The sequence below is a fragment of the Theropithecus gelada genome, chromosome 17 (genome assembly GCF_003255815.1).
Source record: "Theropithecus gelada isolate Dixy chromosome 17, Tgel_1.0, whole genome shotgun sequence".
Lineage (NCBI taxonomy): Eukaryota > Metazoa > Chordata > Mammalia > Primates > Cercopithecidae > Theropithecus > Theropithecus gelada.
In genome coordinates, this window is record NC_037685.1 from 69,827,975 (window position 1) to 69,843,869 (window position 15,895).

Consider the following 15,895-nt stretch of genomic DNA (forward strand, 5'->3'; position numbering starts at 1 on the left):
ACGAATGCTGCATAGAAGCTCTCAGGCTTTTAGAATATTAGGGATCTACACAGAAAAGGGGACATCTGATTGTCTGTGGCTGATGACTCATTAGAATAACCCAAACTAAGTGGTTTGTAACTTGTAGCCATTTGAAGCTTCTAATATGTCAGATCAAGATTGCTGGGACTACAATGGATATGTTGCAGCCAATGATAATCATGTTTCCGCCCTCAGTCGTCACCATGTGTACCATATTTTATACATATTTTCTTACTCCCAGCATAGACATCATTAAAATAAATAAAATAGTCGATATCCTCATTTTTAATAAAAAAGAGAAAGGATATTTTTGTAACTACCATAATAAGTCGAACGAACTCTAATTCAGCATCAGTATAGAATGAAGTGCTGTAATTCTTCTGCATTCTTATTAATAAATTCTGTATGATTCACATGCCCATTAATTTAGGTCTTATATTCATCTAATTTGCTTACTTGTCCTGCCTATGATTGCAAAAATGTTGACGGTTTGGATTTTATTTTATGAGTCAGTTACTTACATAACAGTACCAAATGTTAAATGTGGAAATTAAATGCCCCATAGTCAAAATAATTATAATTATTAACAATACAAAATAAACTGCCAAAGAGATGCTTACTCTAATGACAAATATGCTAGCTGTAATAGAAACAAGTTGTTTCCTAAGCAGCTGTCACTCCTAATTCATTGAAACTGAAATGATTATGACCTGACACAGATTAGAAATTCATATGCACACACTTACAATATTGTAAACATAAGGTGTCTCAGCAATGATTCACCTTATAAAACCTGTGTTCCACTCTTAATTAGGCAATTAAGAAAGATACAAATGAGTGCAAAAATTAGAAAAAAAGTTATGGCAGAACATGTATGTCATTATCTTGGAAGACTGTAACTAAATAGCAATAATTTCTGTTTTGAAGTGTCTTTTGGGTGAAATCATTAATAAATATGTTAAACCACTAGTTCCATAAGATAGAGAAAGTAATATTTCTGGATTAAAATATAAACATGATTATCATTATTCAACCTTGCCTTCACTTCTGACAAAGGAAAAAAAATGATATATGAGCTATGGTGAAACGTCTTTAGAGCACACTCTCGTGTTTTACAGCAAATCTATAGGCTCAATCTGAATGGGTCAAATCAGAATCCCTTATAATTCAGAGTGCAGATGAGGAGTTGTTTACACTAATCAATAACTATTATTTGAAGAATGTTGCAACTGGGATCTTAAGGAATCTTAAGACTCATTCATTCTTGGGAAAACGTTTGGTGGGTCTGCAGTGCCCAAACATTCTGTGGGAATAGCAAACTTGAATTAGTCAATGTTGTATTTTTTCTCTTTCAATATTAAAATTAAAGCACTGATATGATTCAATTTGTGTCATGCTAAAAACAACGAATTCTAAGCAAATTTTTCGGATGTTACTTGCAGATAAAAACACATTGCAGCATATGTGACTAATGAACAAAAAGCTGGGGAAGCAGTTGCATTTGGGATATAGACCAAGGAGAGGGATGTGTTAGTGAGGAGTACACAGAGGCTCTAAATATACTGAAAGTGGGTGCTCTATACTTGTTAATTTTAGCAGTGGTCATAGAGGTGCTCATTTCATCCTAATTTTAAAAAATTGTACAAGTGCAATTATGTGTATTATATTCTATGTATAGCATAGTACAATTTTAAAAAATTAAAGACTAAAATGATTTTTGAAACTGCTGGATGAGTTCATTTTGTCATCCTACATATCCTTTTGTTAGCTTATCTATTTATGTCCGATAATTACGGTGTTAAATTATTTCGTAAGTTTTTTGATGCAATGAAATACTTTAGGTTTACTAAATTTTAGTTCTTAATTTGTTCTAGTTAGAATAAAATATTGCTTCAGGTAAAAGAAGAAAAAAATAGTTGATGAAAAATATGAAGGTTTATTTATCTCACATTTTAAAATGTCTTGTAGGTAGGCAATCCAGGAGTGACATGATAGCATTGCTCAAAAAATTCCTTGGGGACACAGGCTTTTTCCAGCTTTCTATACCAGTAACTCTAGTGGACTATGGCCTTTCCCCTCATAATATGATATGGAGTTTCAGCAGCTGATCCAGGTTCCAAGAAACTAGAAAAAATGAACAGACAAAGAAGGAAAGGGGAGGTGCAATATATTTCTATTCACATTCCATAGGCCAGATCTCAGTCACATGGCCATATATTCCTGCAAGGCAGGCCAAGAATGAAGTCTTCATTTTGAGTGGCCACGTGCCCAGCTAAATATCTTGTTACTGTGGAGGAAAAGCAACCATATTGTAAAGTACTGGGCAGGCTGAGAAATGAGGCAATATTAATCAGAAGAAATAGCGTCTTTCTAATGATTCTGTTTACATTTTTAAAAAAAACTCTTTTAACTTCAGGTTTATCAAATTAGAAACTTCTTCTAATGATCTTTGTCTTTTATCTCTTTAGATATTCAAATTCACAGACAAAATATGTTTGTAATGACCATTCAGTAAACCCTGTTCTTTCCAAAAATACTAAATTATATTTTAACGTAATACATTAAAAGAAAAATATAAATTAAATCAATGTGTTGTCAACTTTTGTTAAATTATAATTTCTGTAAGTTAAAGACTACTACTTGGATGAATAAAATTGCCAGTTTCCTATCACTGATTTGTTAACTATATTGAGTATTTTATTGTAGTTCATACTGGTCATATGAAGGTAAATTTTAGTATAAAAAAACTAAATGTAAGTTAGGAATAAAATTTTATTTTCTACTATTATCATCATTTCACATTAATAACACATTAAAATACACTTTTCAAATTTTATATTTATTTTAGTAATTCATTTGAAACAGCATATCAGAATGCTAATTTTAGAACATTTCAAAGTAAAAATGCTTTTCCTCAACCATTTACATATCTGAGCCAAAATTCTGAAATATTTTTAAAATGCCCATTTAATAGAGTGTGCTTCTTTCTGAGTTTACTTATAACCATTGCATGCATTATCTTAAAAAATAAACAACCAAAGAAAAACACTGACTCATCTCTTTCTGAACTTCAAATTCTAGTGATAAATCAAATCCCCTATTTCACAAGCAATGTTTTAACTTTTCTCACCCACATCAACAAATTAAAGTACTATATATAGTGAATAATATTTGATAGTCAAATCAGAAAAAAATGAGCAAAAAGAAACTATAAGAAACAAAAATATAATAGAAATACATTTGCTTTTAGAAACGGCTGTATCTGGCTATTCCATAAACGGACACCTCTTGAATAGCAAAGGGAAAAATATCATAGGTGTAAATAATGACATAGAGATGTGATATAGAAATATTCTCAAACATGAAGTGATCCCATACAAGTTGAATCAGCAAACATTTTATTGACAAACCCTCAGTGAAATCCTGCTCAGAAAGTCCTGAGGCTGAATTCTGCAGCACCCTAGCTAGCACCTGACTTGGAGATTCCCTATCTGGTGTCAAAGTCTCCCATTCTGAGAGAGGGATTTTTTTATGTGTACTCAGCTTTCTATCAGATTCAGCACAAAGAAATGGTTAGGAGTTGCTTATCCAAATGGAAGAGTACATAGAGCTAAAAGCAACTTCTTTTGTGTGTGTGTCTTTACTTTTTGTCCCTCTCCCTTTGTGTTATTTCAGATGACCTCCCTAGGCTTGAATACCCCACAGGTGGTTACAACTTGGAACGTCTGTCCACGGCCTGGAGTGGTGACAACACCTGCTCTGCACTTGGCAGCGTGGCTGTATGTAATAGTGGTTTACCACTATGGCTATTCAGTCAGGGTGGTTGGATTCATATCCTAGCTCAGGTTAATTAACCTCTCAGGGCTCCATTAATCATCATTGGTATGATTATAGAGGGGATGTATGGAAACAGGTAATATTTGTAAAGTATCCTGTATCAAGGGCTCAAAAACATGTATCATCATCATATATTTTACATTATATAGATGTATTATAAATAGATGCATAAAGATGACATTTTAAGAAGGGAATTGGGTAAGGGCATTGGAAATTAAAATTGCTCAATGCCAAAATACTAAGAAGAAGGAAAAGAGTCATTTAAATGTCTATCAATCTCTTGAAAAATGTTATGATACTATGGTGCCATTTACTCTTTGTTCTACCCTTGATGATTCTGATCACCTGCCAGGTCTGAGTTGTAATCCTAGGTCTATATATAATTTTTAGTTTTCCAAGCAATAATATATAGCCAAATTGGAGAATGCCTTGATCAGAATATCCTCATCAGTGATCAATATTTCTGATTCTACCCCACCCTGCTTGCTTCCTTCCTTCCTTCCTTCCTTCATCTCTCCCTCCCTCCCTCCCTCCCTCCCTCCCTCCCTTCCTTCCTTCCTTCCTTCCTTCCTTCCTTCCTTCCTTCCTTCCTTCCTTCNCCTTCCTTCCTTCCTTCCTTCCTTCCTTCCTTCCTTCCTTCCTTCCTTCCTTCCTTCTTTCCTTCCTTCCATCCCTCCCTCCTTCCTTCCTTCCTTCCTTCCATCCCTCTCTCCTTCCTTCTTTTTTTTGACAGGGTCTCATTCTGTTTCTCAGGCTGAGTATTAGTGATGCGATAATAGCTCACTGTAATCTCGAACTCCTGGATTCAAGCACCCTCCCGCCTCGGCCTTTCGAGTAGCTAGGACTACAGGCGTGTGCCGCCGTGCCTGGATAATTTTTTTTTATTATTTTTTCTAGAGACAGGGTCTCACTATGTTGCCCAGGTTGGTCTCAAACTCCTGGGTTCAAGTGATTCTTGAGCTTCACCCTCCCAAAATGCTGGGATTATAGGCTTGAGCCATTGTGCCCAGTCTCAACCCACCTCTTCAACCTTTTCTTTCACTACTACCCTGTCTTCTCATCCTACTGCTGTTGTTCCCTAAACTTACACCATGCTTTGTTTCTTTTATATATGTGAGTTTTCATGAGCTGCTACTGCTACTTAAATAGGCTTACCCAGAGTGCCTCTTCCACTGGCAAAGTCTTGCTCCTGTTTTAATACCCAGATCAACCATTCTGTCCTTCCCATGCTGAGCAAGATCAGTGGATCTCCTCTATGAATTCCCCGAGACTGCTGCAGCCCCAATCCCACCTCATGTGAAGGTCTTAGGTCCCCAGAAGGTCACTAGACCGTGAGTTCCTTAATGGCAGAAGTTTACACATTTTGTTTTCTCCAGTGGCTTTAGCACCCTGCATAATACAGAGGAGATACCTAAAGAATGATGGCAGTGACTGAGAAAACTCAAGTTGCGTACAGAAGGCCGAGACATATGCAAGTATCTTTGTTCAAGGGCTTGACTCTGAGAATAAGATGCTGTTAATGTAAAATATTACACAAACTCAGAAGAAAGAGCAATGAATGTTGCTCTATTAGCACACAAGGACATACCAAGATATTTCTTGTGTAGAAACACTGTTATATTTTGCAAAGGAACCAGAAAAATTTGAAATCTGATTTTTGCTTCATTAAATTTGCAATCAAAGTGGGGCAACAAGACAAGTACTGTGCAATTAAGAGATGAAATTCAGAGGTTTATGGAAGTCTAGTGATGGGAAAATCATATAAAGCTACATGAACATAAGCAAAGATAACTTTCTTGAGAAGGTGAGACTAGCTCTTGATATCAAAAAAGACAGTGTTTATACAGAGTAGGGGAAAAACAGATGGTTTTTTAGAAGTGTGAAGTAACGGGAGGAATAGGGAGGCTGGTGTGTTAGTTAGGAAACTGTTGAAACAGAGTCCAGATTGCATGTTAGGAAGTAGTGGGAAATAATGGGAGATCAGTAGGTTGGGCCAAATTATAATGAAGCTTTTAAAGTATAACTAGGAACGAAAAGTTTGAGATTTTTCTGCTAACTGAAGCAAATGATTGATTGATGAAAGGAAAAAAACACTGTGTTGATTAAATGTTGACCATTATAATTTTCAGTGCAACAGCTGCTACTGAAATTGCAGTAATTCAAAATGAAAAATAGACACTGTTGTTCCAAAATAGCTTGGACTATTTGGAACCCTGTAGCATGAGTTTATGCTATGTAGTTTTGCTAAGAACATGATGGGGTGCAGGGTTTTCTTTTCTCATTTTATCGTAATTACTTGTTCTAAGGATGGAGAATTCAAACTGAGCAAAAATTTCACAGCCAGAGTTGGAGTGTGGGTTGTATAAAGTTGTCGAAGCACTTTCCAAAGGTATAAAAACTCCTCTCAACTGCCTAATTACAATTTCTAACTGAAATGGTATTTAAAACATGTAACTTGCTTCAATTATTTACCTATTAAAAATTCATGTATGATAAACTCATTAGTTACATTGTATTATTTGCTCAGTTTTTCTCCTGAAAACTAAGTCCTTAAGTTTGTTGTGTGTACTTCCCCTCAAGATAAATATTTTAAAAACTAACCATACTACACAAAGTACTGAGGTAGGAATAATCCATGAATATAATTTACAGTTCAACACTCATAGTTACTTATTTTTTATTGCCCAAGATAAACAATGTATTTCAAGACCATCATTTTATCTTCTTTTGGATTAGTAATATCTATAATGTCAAATAAAGCAAGTTGCAGTTCAACATTACTATTCTAGGCATCCTTGTTTATTACTAACACATCACCTCTCTGTACCTCTAATTTATTTTAGGTTACTTTGTCATATCAAGACATTTGGACATCATCCCATAGTAGGCGTTTGAAAACAGGGAGATGCTGAAAAACCCCAAGCTACATTTTGGAAAGATAATGCTGGTAGAAGTAGGAGGATAAATTAGAGGGCAAGGGAAGAGATTTGAAGAAAAAGGGAGCAGTTGCAGGATAAATGGGAGGAGCTGGCTATGTGAGGAATAGAATAAACAGATTCAGGAAGCATTTTAGAGATTGAATGGAACTTGCTACTCTACAAGAATTAACAGGTACATAATAAAATGACCTATCAGTGTTACAGTCACAGACACGCTTAGTTAGGTTGAAAATGGAGCTCTAGGTACTCTAAGGAGGCAATGGCAGAAGCTTTGCAGAAACAGGTTGCTATAGCAACAGTAGCCTGTCAAGTACACATAGAGCCCATACTCCCTGCCAGTGACCAATAGCAATTTTCAGAAGGCCAAGATGTCATTAGCACGCTATACTAACAACTGGAACTTTGATATGGAAAAGTGACCATCCAGTGGATACCGTAAACATAGCTATGACTTTCACCAGAGCAGGACCCTACATTTTGAAATGTTTAGTACTGAAACCAGACAATATTTATGTAAATGTAGACTCCTTATCCCTTCTACTCTAGGTAAGGATAGCTCCTTAACATCTTTGTGGCTCATATTCCTCATCTATAAGACAGAATAATAACTATGACTATAAATTTGTATTGTATGATACTTAGAAGGTGCATGGCACACATGCAAAGAGTAGCTATTCTGATGCTTCCATAATAGCTACTCTTTTTTAGTAGCTTTTAAAATCTAAACTTGCTTTTACACTTTTCCATGGCTTTCAAATTTAAAGAAAGCAAAAAGTGGCCAGGCGTGGTGGCTCACACCTGTAATCCCAGCACTTTGGGAGGCCGAGGAGGACAGATTACGAGGTCAGGAGTTCAAGCCCAGCCTGGCCAATGTGGTGAAACCCCATCTCTACTAAAAATACAAAAGTTAGCCAGGCATGGTGGCATGCGCCTGTAATCCCAGCTACTCAGGAGGCTGAGGCGGAGAATTGCTTGAACCTGAGAGGCAGTGGTTGCAGTAAGCCAACATCGCACCAGTGCACTCCAGCCTGGGCGACAGAGCAAGACTCCGTCTCAAATTTAAAAAAAAAAGAAAACAAAAAAGCAAAAAGTAAAGTGAAAAACACTGAACTAAAATTTATTGCATCTCTACTTCATTGCAGGCCTTCTCGGAGGCATTATATTATCTCATTTAATCCTCACAAAACCCACATGAGCTACAGATGAGAAAAGAGACTAAGAAAATGGAAATAAGCCAAATTCCCACAGGCGGTAAGTGTTAAAGCTAGAATTTAATCCATATATTATTAATTCTAGCATTAATATTCTTTAAATTATTATTATTATTATTGTGAGACAGAGTTTTGCTCTTTTGCCCAGGTTCGAGTACAGTGGTGCAATCTCAGCTCATTGCAACTTCCGCCTCCCAGATTCAAGCGATTCTCCTGCCTCAGCCTCCCAAGTACCTGGGATTACAGGCACCCACCACTACGACCAGCTAGATTTTTGTATTTTTAGTAGAAACACGGTTTCGCCATGTTGGCCAGGCTGATGTCGAACTCCTGACCTCGTGATCTCTCTGCGTCGGCCTCCCAAAGTGCTGAGATCATAGGCGTGAGCCACCGTGCCCGGCCAATATTCTTTAAATTATTATTGCACAGTATTTCTTACGTAAGTTTAAAGTAAATAATAGTTATTCCAAATAATTATTGATTATGATAATGTGACAAATAATTTTATTATTTTATTTTTATGAAACCTTATGTCTTTAACAGTTAATGTTTTTCTACACATAGTAATATATATTAAATTATCAACCTGCTACATACATAAGGGAGATATAGCATTCTGCTTAAAAGACAAAGTAATGGTTAATTTATGGTTGATTGACTCATTAATGATGGGTTCAATGGAGAATATATTCTATCCCATGAATTTAAGAGCCCACCAAAATATTTAAATATAGGTAATTTTTATTAAGACAATATTATTTCATTTTTCAGACTACAGTACACTTATCTTTATCTTTTAAAAATCATTTCTAATATTTTAGATGTATTGGGTTTTGAGATTATGGTAAGATTCCTTTATAACCTTCAGTGAAATGCCTATTAAAGATGTTTTTAAAAAACTGTTGTCTACCCCAAACTTATGAATTTATCATCTATGAAGCAAAGACATAGACTCCACCATGAACTTAAGATGAGTTAGGCCAAGTGGGGTGGATCACAAGGTCAGGAGTTCAATACCAGCCTGGCCAAAATAGTGAAACCACCATCTCTACTAAAAATACAAAAATCAGCCGGGCGTGGTGATGGGCACCTGTAATCTCAGCCGCTCGGGAGGCTGAGGCAGAGAACTCCTTGAACCCAGGAGACGGAGGTTGCAGTGAGCCGAGATCGCATCACTGCACTCCTGCTTGGGTGACAGAGCGAGACTCCATCTCAAAGAAAAAAAAAAAAAAAGAAATATACAAAATCCATCATTGCAGTTTTCATTCTTACCTAATTTACATTTAATGCAAATGACTTCATGTGTTATTTTCTAGTTAATTTTCAGTTCAGCATTTTGTTAAACTATATTTATTGCTAGCACATCCACAAGTGCACAGAAGCAGTGATTTCCGCATCAGAGTGTAAAGGAAAACAAAAACACATTCTCAGATAGGAAAAAATGAAAACAATTACTGCTGCTAGTCACTCCTCAAGGACCAAGGAGAAAATGGCAATGAATTTAGGTGTGCATGAAAAGGGGAAATGAGCTTCTTTTTTGTCACTGCTGTGTGTTAGTTACAAAGCAGTCTAAAAGATTTAAATGGATTCAGACAGAATAGACGGAAATAAATCTAATAAATTGTACTGGAATTTATTGAGTGGAATGCCATAGTGCGTTTTCTCTTTACATGTTCAAGTAATTCGTCACATCCATTTCCTCATTTTAGAGCACCTATCTAAGATGTTTTCACCTACAAATTCATTAGTGGGTAGCTAATTTTTTCTGTTCATACCATCTGTATATACCCTTAAAATTAATGCATTCACAAAATTGTTTTCAACAAGTGAAAACAACAGCAAATCCTCAAAGGCAATTAACCTTTTAAACTCATCTAAACAAATGCATGATTTAATATACACATGTTTATAAGTCAACTATCATTCTCTCTTTTTTTTTTTTTTTTGAGATGGAGTCTTGTTGTGTCTCCCAGGCTGGAGTTCAGTGGCGCAATCTTGGCTCACTGCAAGCTCCACCTCCTGGGTTCACACCATTATACAGTCTCAGCCTCCCGAGTAGCTGGGACTACAGGCGCCAGCCACCACACCTAGCTAATTTGTTTGTTTGTTTGTTTGTTTTTTGTTTTGTTTTGTATTTTTAGTGGAGATGGGGTTTCACCGTGTTAGCCAGGACGGTCTTGATCAACTGACCTCGTGATCCACCTGCCTCCACCTCCCAAAGTGCTGGGATGACAGGCGTGAGCCACCGCACCCGGCCTAAGTCAACTATCATTCTGCAAAACCAGAGCATCTCTCAGTCCCTACAAAAATAACCCACACCCCAGTTTAATATATGTGTAAGCTAGTGAACGCAGTCTTTTGAAAAAATAATAGAAAAAAATGAATCCCTAGGAAATTCATAGGTATATTTTATGCTATGAAATGTCATCAAGTGTGTGATAGTGACAACTTTTCTTAAAACTGACTGCTTCAACAAATTGCTTTAGAAAACTTGGAGCAAGTCCAGCATTACCTATGCCTCATGTAGGAAAACAATAAATGCAGCTGAAATATTCAGCATGAAGAATGGAAGTTATGTGTCTTCAGTCGTGACTGAGTATATTTTTCTTGAAGGGAAGTATGCCTCAGGGATGATTTAAATTTGTTGTAAGGTAAAACATTTTTGACGAAATGAATGTTGAGCGTGCAAGAGATTTTCTATTTTCCCTCCATATTCACACTCTATTTTTCTCCAACTCGCTCTGCGACCTGGGAAGGAAAACTTGAACTGCACAGGCTCCCTCTGACCTCCATTGGATTTGGCCTATGGAAAGGCATAGCAGCAGATCTACATGTGGAAGGAGAATGTGATCAGAGTATTTATTCCCTGGCTAACCCTTGCCAGGCTACAGGTTGGCAATGGTGTGTCATTGTATCAAACGTTGAATCACCGTTTTGGCATCCTCCTGCTATGACCACTGCTACTTCTAAAGCAATGGCAGCATTTCTTTCCGGGTTCTAATATCCATTCCTCTTCAGATCTAAGATGGAAAGAGCTTCCTGCTATTGCTAGTCCTGTGGTGTGCCATCTTTTGCTGGTTTCCTTAGCCAAGCTCACGCCTTTGGAAATGGTTTCTTTATTAACTATCCTTAATTATCCCCCTTTAAGTGTGCTATCTTCTTTGCTGACACATACCTTGAGCAAATCAATTAATTCCAAGTATTACCTTCTAAGTCTCTTCCTCGAGCTACTAGAGAAATTAAAATGTCTTTAAAGCAATGTAAATGTTTTTGCAGGCACATAGATAATAGACTACTTCATTGGGTTAGGTATGGCTGGTAAATCGATGATAATTTAGCATTTAATTTAAAGTTTAAGGTTGACTTTTTCTCTAATGGGAGTAGAAATGTCTTTCTACAACTTCATAACTATTTCAAGAGACACAAACTTAGGCGATTTTATGGAACATCAATCAGGAAATTACGAGGTTTTCTTGTGATGTGTTTTTTGATCAAGTATTGTTCCACACTTTTAAATAGTTCAAATAATCATATATTATGTTGTTACTATATTTGTTTTAACTTGTTAACTATTTAAAAGATTATAAAATGAAATAAAATGTTATTTATATTTAATTCCATATTTACCACACATGGTGCTATTCATTCCTTTCAATAGATTAAATCTAATATAATTTACTTTCTTCTTGAAAACCTTCTTTTAGCATTTCTTATAGTTCAGGTAGCTGGCAATAAATTATGTCATCTTTTGTTTGTCTGTTTTGTTTATTTCACCTCCATTCATTACTTACATTTTTCCCGGATATAGAATTCTAGGTCAATAGTTTGTTTCTTCCAGTACTTAAAACATGATGTTCTATTATCTTCTATGTGTATGTTTTCTGATGATGAGTCTACTTAACTCTTATCTTTGTTACTTTGTATGTAGTGCTTTTTTTTCCCTCTCCAGCTTCTTTTAAGGTTTTCTTATCACTGTTTCTCTGAAATTTCATCATGATGCACTTGATGTGCTTTTCTTTACTTTTTTCTGCTCGCGTTCCTTTGAGCTTGATGTATTTATGTGTCGGTATTTTTCTTCAAATTTGGAAAACTTTTGACCATTATTTCTTTAAGCATTTTGTCTATCCCTCTCCCTATCCATCTGGGACTGCTATTATACACACTGACATTGTTCTACAAACAGATGCTCTGTTCATGTCTTTTTTTTTTTTAATTATTTTTTATTATTATACTTTAAGTTCTAGGGTACATGTGCATAACGTGCAGGTTTGTTACATATGTATACTTGTGCCATGTTGCTGTGCTGCACCCATCAACTCGTCAGCACCCATCAACTCGTCATTTACATCAGGTATAACTCCCAATGCAATCCCTCCCCCCTCCCCCCTCCCCATGATAGGCCCCGGTGTGTGATGTTCCCCTTCCCGAGTCCAAGTGATCTCATTGTTCAGTTCCCACCTATGAGTGAGAACATGCGGTGTTTGGTTTTCTGTTCTTGCGATAGTTTGCTAAGAATGATGGTTTCCAGCTGCATCCATGTCCCTACAAAGGACACAAACTCATCCTTTATGATTATAAAAGTAAAATAAATGACAAAAATTGCAGAGAAGACAGGAGAGGTGAGGGAACTAAAACACTGTTAGGTTTTTACAATACACATAAAGTTATTTACTTAAAAGTATAATGTGATGAGTTAAAACTGTATATTGCAATCTAGAGCAATCACTAAAATTATAAAACAAAGAACTGTGAGTAATAAACTCATAGCGCTCATAGAATGAAACTATTTTTTAAATTTAATTAACCCAAAAGAAGACAGAAAAAGAGAGAAATAAGAACAAAGAACAGATACGACAAATAGAAAATAGCAAGGTGGTAGATTTAACCCAACTATACTGATAATTATGTTAAATGTAAATGAGTCAACGATTTTAGTCAAAAGGAAGAACTCATGAGAATGTATAAAAAAGCAAGACCCAATTATACACTAGCTATAAGAAACCCATCCTTTTGCTGTGCAGAAGCTCTTTAGTTTAATTAGATCCCATTTGTCAAAAAAGGATGAGTTTGTGTCCTTTGTAGGGACATGGATGCAGCTGGAAACCATCATTCTCAGCAAACTATCGCAAGAACAGAAAACCAAACACCGCATGTTCTCACTCATAGGTGGGAACTGAACAATGAGATCACTTGGACTCTGGAAGGGGAACATCATACACCGGGGCCTATCATGGGGAGGGGGGAGGGAGGAGGGATTGCACTGGGAGTTATACCTGATGTAAACGACGAGTTGATGGGTGCTGACGAGTTGATGGGTGCAGCATGCCAACATGGCACAAGTATACATATGTAACAAACCTGCACGTTATGCACATGTACCCTAGAACGTAAAGTATAATAATAAAAAATAAAAAATAAAAAAAAGAAAAAAAAATAGTTCAAATAATCTGCCCTGACATTTTTTTCTCAATTTGAAGCAGGTTATTTACATACCACATCATCATTTAGACAAATGTAATATTTTATGCTATTACTATTGTATTTGGGTCTTTCATCAGCCTTTTGATATTCATATAGGTATTAAAGAAGGTTTTGGTTTTAAGACTCACGACAGAAAAGCCTCAGACATAATCAATATAGGCTAGCACTAGGGAAGACAGAAATTTTCATACTCAGTTCATTGTTAAATTAGTTATTTCACATCTATCCCAGCTGCCCAATATCCTTTTTACCATATCAAAGCATAATTGCTGAGTCAATCAAGTTCAAAACTGAGAGCACTGGCTGGTGGTTGTGAATTCCTCAGTTCTCTCACTGTAGTTTAGTTACATCATGAAAGTGTTGATTTTTAAAAAATCGACATGCATGACTCAGAGTCTGAAACTTTAAGAGCAAGAGAGGCTTAAAGAATGAGAACAGAAGGCTGCAACACATATTGTTCAACGTCTCCTTTCACAACTCTTCTTATCACATATGTACACCTGCATAAACACACTTTACTTGCTGAATTCTACCAAGATATGTTTATTATTTGCCCAAAAGACAAATATAACAAAGACAACCTTTTCATATTAAATTCTCTATTAAATTTAATATGAAAATGAAAAAGCTAACTCCTCAAGCCTAATCCCCCCTTGATCACTCAGTACGTTTCTAAAATGTTTGAATAGTTCATATTTGAAAAGATTTTACGCTGTAAACATATATAATTCACAAGACAATACAAATATACAAATTTTAAAGATGATGAAATAGAAACTCAGAAAATACGATTTTCTTAAGGTTATAAATTACCAGTAAGCTATAGAATATGACCTTGAATAGGCCTTCCAACTCTGGTTAAATGCTTTATCCACTATACCTTGAGAACCTCTTTGGATGAGATATAATAGAAAGTCATTAAAACACTAGATGTCCAAGTTAGGATACAGAGAGAGAAAGGACCTACTGAGATCACTGAGAGGATTTTTCCTAGGACCAACTTTATCTGAGTCTAGAAAGGCCTGAGAGAGGTGCACTCAATGAAGTGTCCTGGTCACTTCTATTTATCTCAAAGGTGGGGTCCCAGAAGACATCCAAAAAAGGACGGAATGCAAAAATATATTTTCTTGACATTCTCTTCTAGTATCTCCACGTTACTCTCCTCGAGGTGGAGAATTAAGAAATGAGTCAGAGAGAGGGATGCATTTTGGACAGTGTTGTCACATAGGACCTTTGGACAGTGTGCAGGCTCCAGGGACCCAGTATTGCAGCAGAGGTTTTTCGTGTTCACAGTGTACTCGTATTCTATTACTGCAACTAGTGCATGAGAAAGTTACTTACCAAATTCTCCATAAAGACTTCTGTCCCTGGATAAATTAACATAAAGCATCACATAGTTTGACATTAAATAACGGTGGGTGCTGATTCCTGGTTATTTTGTTAGTGTAGCATTCACTTTATTTGTGTGTACCTGGCCACCCCAAAAGCTAAAGGGTGTCTTAAAATGTGACTTGCATATTTGTTTTGTTTTAATTTTTGATTCTCAGAAGAAATTACCTCCTAGAAAAAAAAATACTAAAAATAATGATTCTCTTCCTAAATCAACCTGCATAATTTTACTGAGCTCCATAATTTAGCAAGGAAGAAAGAATATTTTCATAATACTAAGAGTTCAACCAAGTAGAATATTAACTAGACTGAATTACCTTGAATGTGATGTTTGAACTTATGTGGGTTCTATTGATTCATTCAGCTGACGTTTGTTGAGCACCTCTCCTGTGACAAGCACATAGCAGGGATTTCCGAGACAAAAGCCAAACTTCACAGGTATCAATTGCTGTTGAGCTAATAAACCAGTGGGAAAGACTGAGGTACAAGTGTCACCACCCTTTCAGTTTGAACATCCTTTGATTAAATTCCAGTCACATTTCCATAAGTACTACAAAGCCTGGTACTCTGAGTTCCGCCGCATGATAGCAGGACCTGGTATTTTCTCTCAGGGAGTTCTTGATTGATATCTCTTGTCCATCTACCCCATTTCTCATGCCACAGGGTTCTACTTCCCTTTGTTTCCACTCACTCCTTCTTAAAAGTCCCCATGGACCACACTACCACCACCATTCTGTCTCGAGGGGCCTGGGCAAAGAAGAGTCCCCTTAACACAGTCACTGTATAATAAGTACAGGGCTGACTTCATGGACGTGTCCGGTACGATTGCACAAGACCCCACTTTAGAAGGCCTTATACTTGAACAGTTGGAGTTGAATACTCTCTGGTCGCTGTCTTGAAATGTTTAATAGTGTTATCTTTGAGTTTATGTCTTGTAAGAGAAGTCCAACGGCTCAGTGGAGCATGTGCCAGGGACTAGGGACCTCGGCCCACACATGCTGCTGCCTCCAGCCACCT

General features: G+C 36.4%; 1 long non-coding RNA gene across 1 annotated transcript; it reads right to left on the reverse strand.

The window, feature by feature from the left end:
• Window positions 1-290: 290 nt before the first annotated feature.
• On the reverse strand, window positions 291-15,307 carry LOC112610620. The gene is made up of 2 exons (XR_003116447.1): window positions 15,196-15,307; window positions 291-2,308 (listed from the first exon to the last, which is right to left on the reverse strand). It is a non-coding gene; the product is annotated as an uncharacterized LOC112610620 (long non-coding RNA).
• Between the last annotated feature and the right edge of the window lie 588 nt (window positions 15,308-15,895).